This window comes from Leuresthes tenuis, unplaced genomic scaffold, assembly GCF_036924035.1.
Source record: "Leuresthes tenuis unplaced genomic scaffold, fLeuTen1.0.hap1 SCAF_89, whole genome shotgun sequence".
In the NCBI taxonomy this organism is placed as follows: domain Eukaryota; kingdom Metazoa; phylum Chordata; class Actinopteri; order Atheriniformes; family Atherinopsidae; genus Leuresthes; species Leuresthes tenuis.
This window is the reverse complement of record NW_027325443.1, coordinates 147404-154962: the sequence shown is the minus strand read 5'-3', so window position 1 is coordinate 154962 and position 7559 is coordinate 147404. Positions and strand designations below refer to the sequence as shown.

At 42.1% G+C, this 7559-nt stretch overlaps 1 non-coding gene across 1 annotated transcript; it reads right to left on the bottom strand.

Moving 5' to 3' along the window:
* Nucleotides 1-232: 232 nt before the first annotated feature.
* Nucleotides 233-352, bottom strand: LOC140286396 (U5 spliceosomal RNA). Its single transcript, XR_011911215.1, has one exon. It is a non-coding gene; the product is annotated as a U5 spliceosomal RNA (small nuclear RNA).
* Between the last annotated feature and the right edge of the window lie 7207 nt (nt 353-7559).

Sequence of the window (7559 nt, the reverse complement as noted above, 5' to 3'; positions counted from 1 at the left end):
ACCTCGGTTTTCAAGGTGGCCAAAGTGTCGCCCACCCGCTGCACTGAGCACTCTTCAGCCCTTTTAAATGGTATAACTTTGCACTCCCGCACGCTCCAGCAAGCACCATTCAAGCAACAACTTTGCACTCCAGCTTCGAACATCGGCACAGTCGCAACAAGTAAGGCGACTCTACTCAGAGAAGTCACTCTGCACAGTAAGAAGATTTCTTTTGCACAGACAGAAAGGGCTTCACCCGCAAAGGTAAAGCCTGCCAAAAATAGAAACAACTCATTAGTGCTGCTCTCCACAGAAATCTTTAGTAAAAGGCGAAAGACTTATGAGAAAGAGTTATGAAGAGAAACCAGAGTACGATTATCCGTCACTGCGGGAGCAGGGCATCAGGCTAGTTGGCATAGCCACCTTCCCCATGGTGAGCTTTGCTTGGTTGAGACGCTTGCCCCCCCCCCTTGCTCCTCGGCTGACCAAGTAGGAACAATCGGGCCCTATTCGATGGCTGCCTTGTCTTTTACTCTGTGCAAAAGACAAGGCAGCAACAAAAACACCACGAGAATCCCGTATTGAGGCTTTGCTCTGATCGCTCATTCGGTGTCGCGTTTCTTTCAAGCAATTCTCCCGGTTAGCCCACACTCGGCTCGCTCCCATAGCCGTGTTAAAGTCTACTTCGCATTCACTCTCTTTTCTCAGCAGACTCTTGGGATTTTATCTATAAAATTAATTCCTTCACTCAAACTATGTGAAAACTGCTTTGTCCTTAATATTTACCATGTCTAGAAAGATTTAAACAAAAAAAACAACGTTGTACTTTGCAGTAAAAGAAAGAGCAAATCTAAAGTTTCAGGAATCCGAGAATAAGCTTACTTTCATGAGTTCTTCACGATTTCGGATTTTGCTATAAAATGAATTCCTTCACTCAAACTAAATTAAAACTGCTAAACCGCTAATCTGTTATATGTAAGGCAGATGTCAAATTCACCGAAATAGGATCAAAGGGTATTCGGCCAATCGAGCTGTAGCAGCTTCGGTAAAAGAGTATAAGTTGAAGAGTTTGTGAATAAAGGTGTGCGCACACATAGTGTGCTGTACGAAAATAGGCAGGGAGCAATGCCGGCTGGGGTATATGTTCTTGTATGTTGTCTGACTGTTTGATTTGAATGTGTTGTGTAAGTGTCCTGTTGAATGTTACATGTTTGGGCTTTGACACGCTTCACTGTGGTTGTTAACTGTGTGGTGTGTCCTGAAATGTTATATGTTTGGGCTGTGTGACATGCTTAATGCTTGTCAGTAGCTACCCACTTATTCATATATAGCAACTGACAACATAAGAAGTCCGGACATACTTTGATAGTAGTTGTAGAAGTATCCTTATTGATAATAGATCACTAATTCATAGTGATAGAACAGTAGATGAACAGGTGCTTGCACATGTCTCACGAAAATAAAATGGGTGTATGATTGCTGACGGCAGAGCAATACTGCCAAACTTATGAGTTCTTGTGGCAAACTTGATTCAGTGTCTTGACGTGTATACGCTGTTTCGCTGACTTGATTGTCACAAGAAACAAAGTGTGTTTGATAAGATCCGACCATTTTATTACGGGAGGATCAGTATGTATGGATTCTGATGTGACTGATAAACCCATTCGTATCTTAAGCATAATCTAATACGTGAGACAACGCCCTGGCACACGATAAAAAAAAAAAAAGAGAGAGAGCGGTTTTGTGTCCCCACAGTCCATAATGTAGAAAAGAGAGAAAAAAGCCTTTCTGATTTGGTGTGTGTGCTCATAGTGCAGAGTGTAGAGAAAAGAAAGCCGTTTTGGTGTCACGGGTGTTGTGACTTACACACACACATTTCTAAATTGAGAAAGGAAATTATTTTAGAGGAAGCAGTAGAGTTTAGATCCCACATTTGTTGATAGGCATTCATTTATTTCTTCACTTCTGATGAAGTTTCAACAATAAACAACAAACTTTGTATTATGAGAAAGAACCAGACTCATTCTTCAGGAATCCGAAAATAAGCTCTATTTTATGAGTTATGCACGAATTCGGATTCTCCTATAAAACGAATTCATTAACTCAAACCAAGTTAAGACTGCTTTGTCCTTCATATTTATTCATGTCTAATCAAGTTTCAACGATAAACAACGTTGTACTTTGTAGAATGAGAAAGAACTTCTTCAGCAATAAGCATCTCTCGACATATGACGAAATACAGATTTTGCTATAAAATTAATTCCTTCTATCAGCCTGACTTAAAACTGTTTGTCCTCCTTATCTATCCACTTCAAATCAAGTTTCAACAATTAAAAAAAAATTGTAGTTTGAGAAAGAACAACTTAATCTTCAGCAATCAGTATAAAAAGAAGTGCAAATGCCAACCATACATACCTAAAAGGTGGAGCGGAAGTATTCAGCTGCAAGTAGGTGTGAATGTTTGACCATAATTTGTAAAAAGCGGGTAAGAAAAGGTTCGAATGCCCGACTATATATTAACAAAAGCGGGAGGAGAGGTCTTCGGATGAGAGTGGGTGAGAATTTCCAACCATAATCTATAAAATACGGTGAAAGAAAATATGTGAATGCCTCATAGAACACTAAAAGCGGAAGTGTTCGGCTGCAAGAAGGTGTGAATGTCCGACTATATTTGGTGAAAAGCAGGTGAAGCAAGGTCTGAATGCCCAACCTTACATCATCAAAAGCGAGATCAGAGGTGTTTGGCTGCAAGAAGGCCATAGTTTGCCAAAAGCGGGTAAGGTGCGAATGTCCGACTAAATATCAACAAAATTTGGGGCGGAGGTCTTCGGATGCAAGTGGGTGTGAATGTCCGACTATATTTGGTGAAAAGCAGGTGAAGCAAGGTCTGAATGCCCAACCTTACATCATCAAAAGCGAGATCAGAGGTGTTTGGCTGCAAGAAGGCCATAGTTTGCCAAAAGCGGGTAAGGTGCGAATGACCGACTAAATATCAACAAAAGTGGGGGCGGAGGTCTTCGGATGCAAGTGGGTGTGAATATCCCACCATACAAGTATGGTGGAGAGAAAGCTGTGAATGGCCGACCATAGTAAAAGGCGGGTGAGAGAAGGTGCGAATGTCAAACCATACATAATCAAAAAAGGGAGCAGAGGTGTTATGCTGTAAGAAGGTGTGAATGTCCAACCATAGTTGGTAAAAAGCGGGTAAGAAAAGGTTAAATTACCCGACTGTACACAATCAAAAGAGGGAGCGGAGTTGTTCAGCTAAGAGAAGGTGTGAAAGTCCGACCTTGGTTTGTAAAAAGCGGGTAAGAAAAGGTTCGTATGCCCGAATATACACCATCAAAAGCGGAAGCGGAGGTGTTCGGCTGCAAGATATTGTGAACGTCCGACCAAAGTTTGTAAAAAGCAGTTAAGAAAAGGTTCGAATATCTAACCAAACATAATCAAAAGCGGGAGCAGAGCTGTTCGACTGGAAGTAGGTGTGAATGTCAGATCATAATTTGCAAAAAGCTGATGAGAAAGGGTGAGAATGCCCGACTATATACTATCAAATGCGGTAGCGGAGTTGTTCGGCTGTGACTAGGTGTGAATCTCCAACCATAATTGCTGAAAAATGTGTTAGAAAAGGTAAAAATGCCGGTCCATACATCATCAAAATCGGGAGAGGTGGTGTTCAGCTGCAAGAAGGTCTAAATGTCCATCAATAATTGCTAGAAAACATGAAAGAAAATTTTCGAAAATCAAACCACACATGATCATAAGTGGGAGGGGAGGTGTTCAGCTGCAAGAAGGTGTGAATGTCCACCCATAATACCTGAAAAATGGGTAAAAAAAAGGTGCGAATGCCCAACCATACATCATCAAAAGCAGGAGTGCATGTGTTCGGCTAGAAGAAGGTGTGAACGTCCAACCAAAGTTTGTAAAAAGCAGTTAAGAAAAGGTTCGAATATCCAACCATACATAATCAAAAGCGGGAGCAGAGCTGTTCGACTGCAAGTAGGTGTGAATGTCTGATCATAATTTGCAAAAAGCTGATGAGAAAGGGTGAGAATGCCCGACTATACACCATCAAATGCGGTAGCGGAGTTGTTCGGCTGTGAGTAGGTGTGAATCTCCGACCATAATTGCTGAAAAATGTGTTAGAAAAGGTAAAAATGCCGGTCCATACATAATCAAAATCGGGAGAGGTGGTGTTCAGCTGCAAGAAGGTCTAAATGTCCATCAATAATTGCTAGAAAACATGAAAGAAAATTTTCGAAAATCAAACCACACATGATCATAAGTGGGAGAGGAGGTGTTCAGCTGCAAGAAGGTGTGAATGTCCACCCATAATACCTGAAAAATGGGTAAAAAAAAAGGTGCGAATGCCCAACCATACATCATCAAAAGCAGGAGTGCATGTGTTCGGCTACAAGAAGGTGTGAACGTCCAACCAAAGTTTGTAAAAAGCAGTTAAGAAAAGGTTCGAATATCCAACCATACATAATCAAAAGCGGGAGCAGAGCTGTTCGACTGCAAGTAGGTGTGAATGTCAGATCATAATTTTCCAAAAGCTTATGAGAAAGGGTGAGAATGCCCGACTATACACCATCAAATGCGGGAGCGGAGTTGTTCGGCTGTGAGTAGGTGTGAATCTCCGACCATAATTGCTGGAAAATGTGTTAGAAAAGGTAAGAATGCCGGTCCATACATCATCAAAAGCGAGAGAGGTTGTGTTCGGCTGCAAGTAGGTGTGAATGTGCAGCCATAATTACTCACAAACGGGTAAGAAAAGGTAGTATTGCCAGACCATATATGATCAAAACAGGGAGCGGAGGTGGTTCAGCTGCAAGAAGGTTTGAATGTCCGACTAAAGTTCAAATATATTAACAAAAGCGGGAGGAGAGGTCTTCGGATGAGAGTGGTTGAAAATTTCCAACCATAATGTATAAAATGCGGTGAAAAAAAGGTGTGATAGAACACTAAAAGGTGGAGCGGAAGTGTTCGGCTGCAAGAAGGTGTGACTGTCCGACTATATTTGGTGAAAAGCAGGTGAAGCAAGGTCTGAATGCCCAACCTTACATCATCAAAAGCGAGATCAGAGGTGTTTGGCTGCAAGAAGGCCATAGTTTGCCAAAAGCGGGTAAGGTGCGAATGACCTACTAAATATCAACAAAAGTGGGGGCGGAGGTCTTCGGATGCAGGTGGGTGTGAATATCCCACCATACAAGTATGGTGGAGAGGAAGCTGTGAATGGCCGACCATAGTAAAAGGCGGGTGAGAGAAGGTGCGAATGTCAAACCATACATAATCAAAACAGGGAGCGGAGGTGTTCTGCTGTAAGAAGGTGTGAATGTCCAACCATAGTTGGTAAAAAGCGGGTAAGAAAAGGTTAAAATACCCGACTGTACACAATCAATAGCGGGAGTGGAGTTGTTCGGCTACTAAAAGGTGTGAAAGTCCGACCATGGTTTGTAAAAAGCGGGTAAGAAAAGGTGCGAATGCCCGACAATGTATGATCAAAAGAGGGAGTGGAGGTTTTCGGCTGCAAGAAGGTCTGAATGTCCAACCATAATTTGTAAAAACCGGGGAAGAAAAGGCTCGAAAGCCCGACTATACACCATCAAAAGTGGGAGCGGAGGTGTTCAGCTGCAAGACGGTCTGAATGTCCATCAATAATTGCTAGAAAACATGAAAGAAAATTTTCGAATATCAAACTGCACATGATCATAAGCGGGAGAGGAGGTGTTCAGCTGCAAGAAGGTGTGAATGTCTACCCATAATTACTGAAAAATGGGTAAGAAAAGGTGCGAATGCCTAACCATACATCATCAAAAGAGGGAGCGGAGGTGTTCCGCTGTAAGACGGTGTGAATGTCCGACCATAGATGGTGAAAAAGCGGGTAAGAAAAGGTTAAATTACCCGACTGTACACAATCAAAAGAGGGAGCGGAGTTGTTCAGCTAAGAGAAGGTGTGAAAGTCCGACCTTGGTTTGTAAAAAAGCGGGTAAGAAAAGGTTCGTATGCCCGAATATACACCATCAAAAGCGGGAGCGGAGGTGTTCGGCTGCAAGATATTGTGAACGTCCGACCAAAGTTTGTAAAAAGCAGTTAAGAAAAGGTTCGAATATCTAACCAAACATAATCAAAAGCGGGAGCAGAGCTGTTCGACTGGAAGTAGGTGTGAATGTCAGATCATAATTTGCAAAAAGCTGATGAGAAAGGGTGAGAATGCCCGACTATACACCATCAAATGCGGTAGCGGAGTTGTTCGGCTGTGAGTAGGTGTGAATCTCCAACCATAATTGCTGAAAAATGTGTTAGAAAAGGTAAAAATGCCGGTCCATACATCATCAAAATTGGGAGAGGTGGTGTTCAGCTGCAAGAAGGTCTAAATGTCCATCAATAATTGCTAGAAAACACGAAAGAAAATTTTCGAAAATCAAACCACACATGATCATAAGTGGGAGGGGAGGTGTTCAGCTGCAAGAAGGTGTGAATGTCCACCCATAATACCTGAAAAATGGGTAAAAAAAAGGTGCGAATGCCCAACCATACATCATCAAAAGCAGGAGTGCATGTGTTCGGCTACAAGAAGGTGTGAACGTCCAACCAAAGTTTGTAAAAAGCAGTTAAGAAAAGGTTCGAATATCCAACCAAACATAATCAAAAGCGGGAGCAGAGCTGTTCGACTGCAAGTAGGTGTGAATGTCAGATCATAATTTGCAAAAAGCTGATGAGAAAGGGTGAAAATGCCCGACTATACACCATCAAATGCGGGAGCGGAGTTGTTCGGCTGTGAGTAGGTGTGAATCTCCGACCATAATTGCTGAAAAATGTGTTAGAAAAGGTAAGAATGCCGGTCCATACATCATCAAAAGCGAGAGAGGTTGTGTTCGGCTGCAAGTAGGTGTGACTGTTCGACTAAAGTTTGTAAAAAGTGGGTAAGACAAGGTGCGAATGCCTGACAATGTATGATCAAAAGCGGGAGCGGAGGTGTTCAGCTGCAAGAAGGTCTACATGTCCATCAATAATTGCTAGAAAACATGAAAGAAACTTTTCGAAAATCAAACCACACATGATCATAAGTGGGATAGGAGGTGTTCAGCTGCAAGGTGTGAATGTCCACCAATAATTCCTGAAAAATGGGCAAAAAAAAGGTGTGAATGCCCAACCATACATCATCAAAAGCAGGAGTGGAAGTGTTCGGCTACAAAAAGGTGTGAACGTCCAACCAAAATATGTAAAAAGCAGTTAAGAAAAGGTTCGAATATCCAACCAAACATAATCAAAAGTGGGAGCAGAGCTTTTCGACTGCAAGTAGGTGTGAATGTCAGATCATAATTTGCAAAAAGCTGATGAGAAAGGGTGAGAATGCCCGACTTTACATCATCAAATGCGGGAGCGGAGTTGTTCGGCTGTGAGTAGGTGTGAATCTCCAACCATAATTGCTGAAAAATGTGTTAGAAAAGGTAAAAATGCCGGTCCATACATCATCAAAATCGGGAGAGGTGGTGTTCAGCTGCAAGAAGGTCTAAATGTCCATCAATAATTGCTAGAAAACATGAAAGAAAATTTTCGAAAATCAAACCACACAT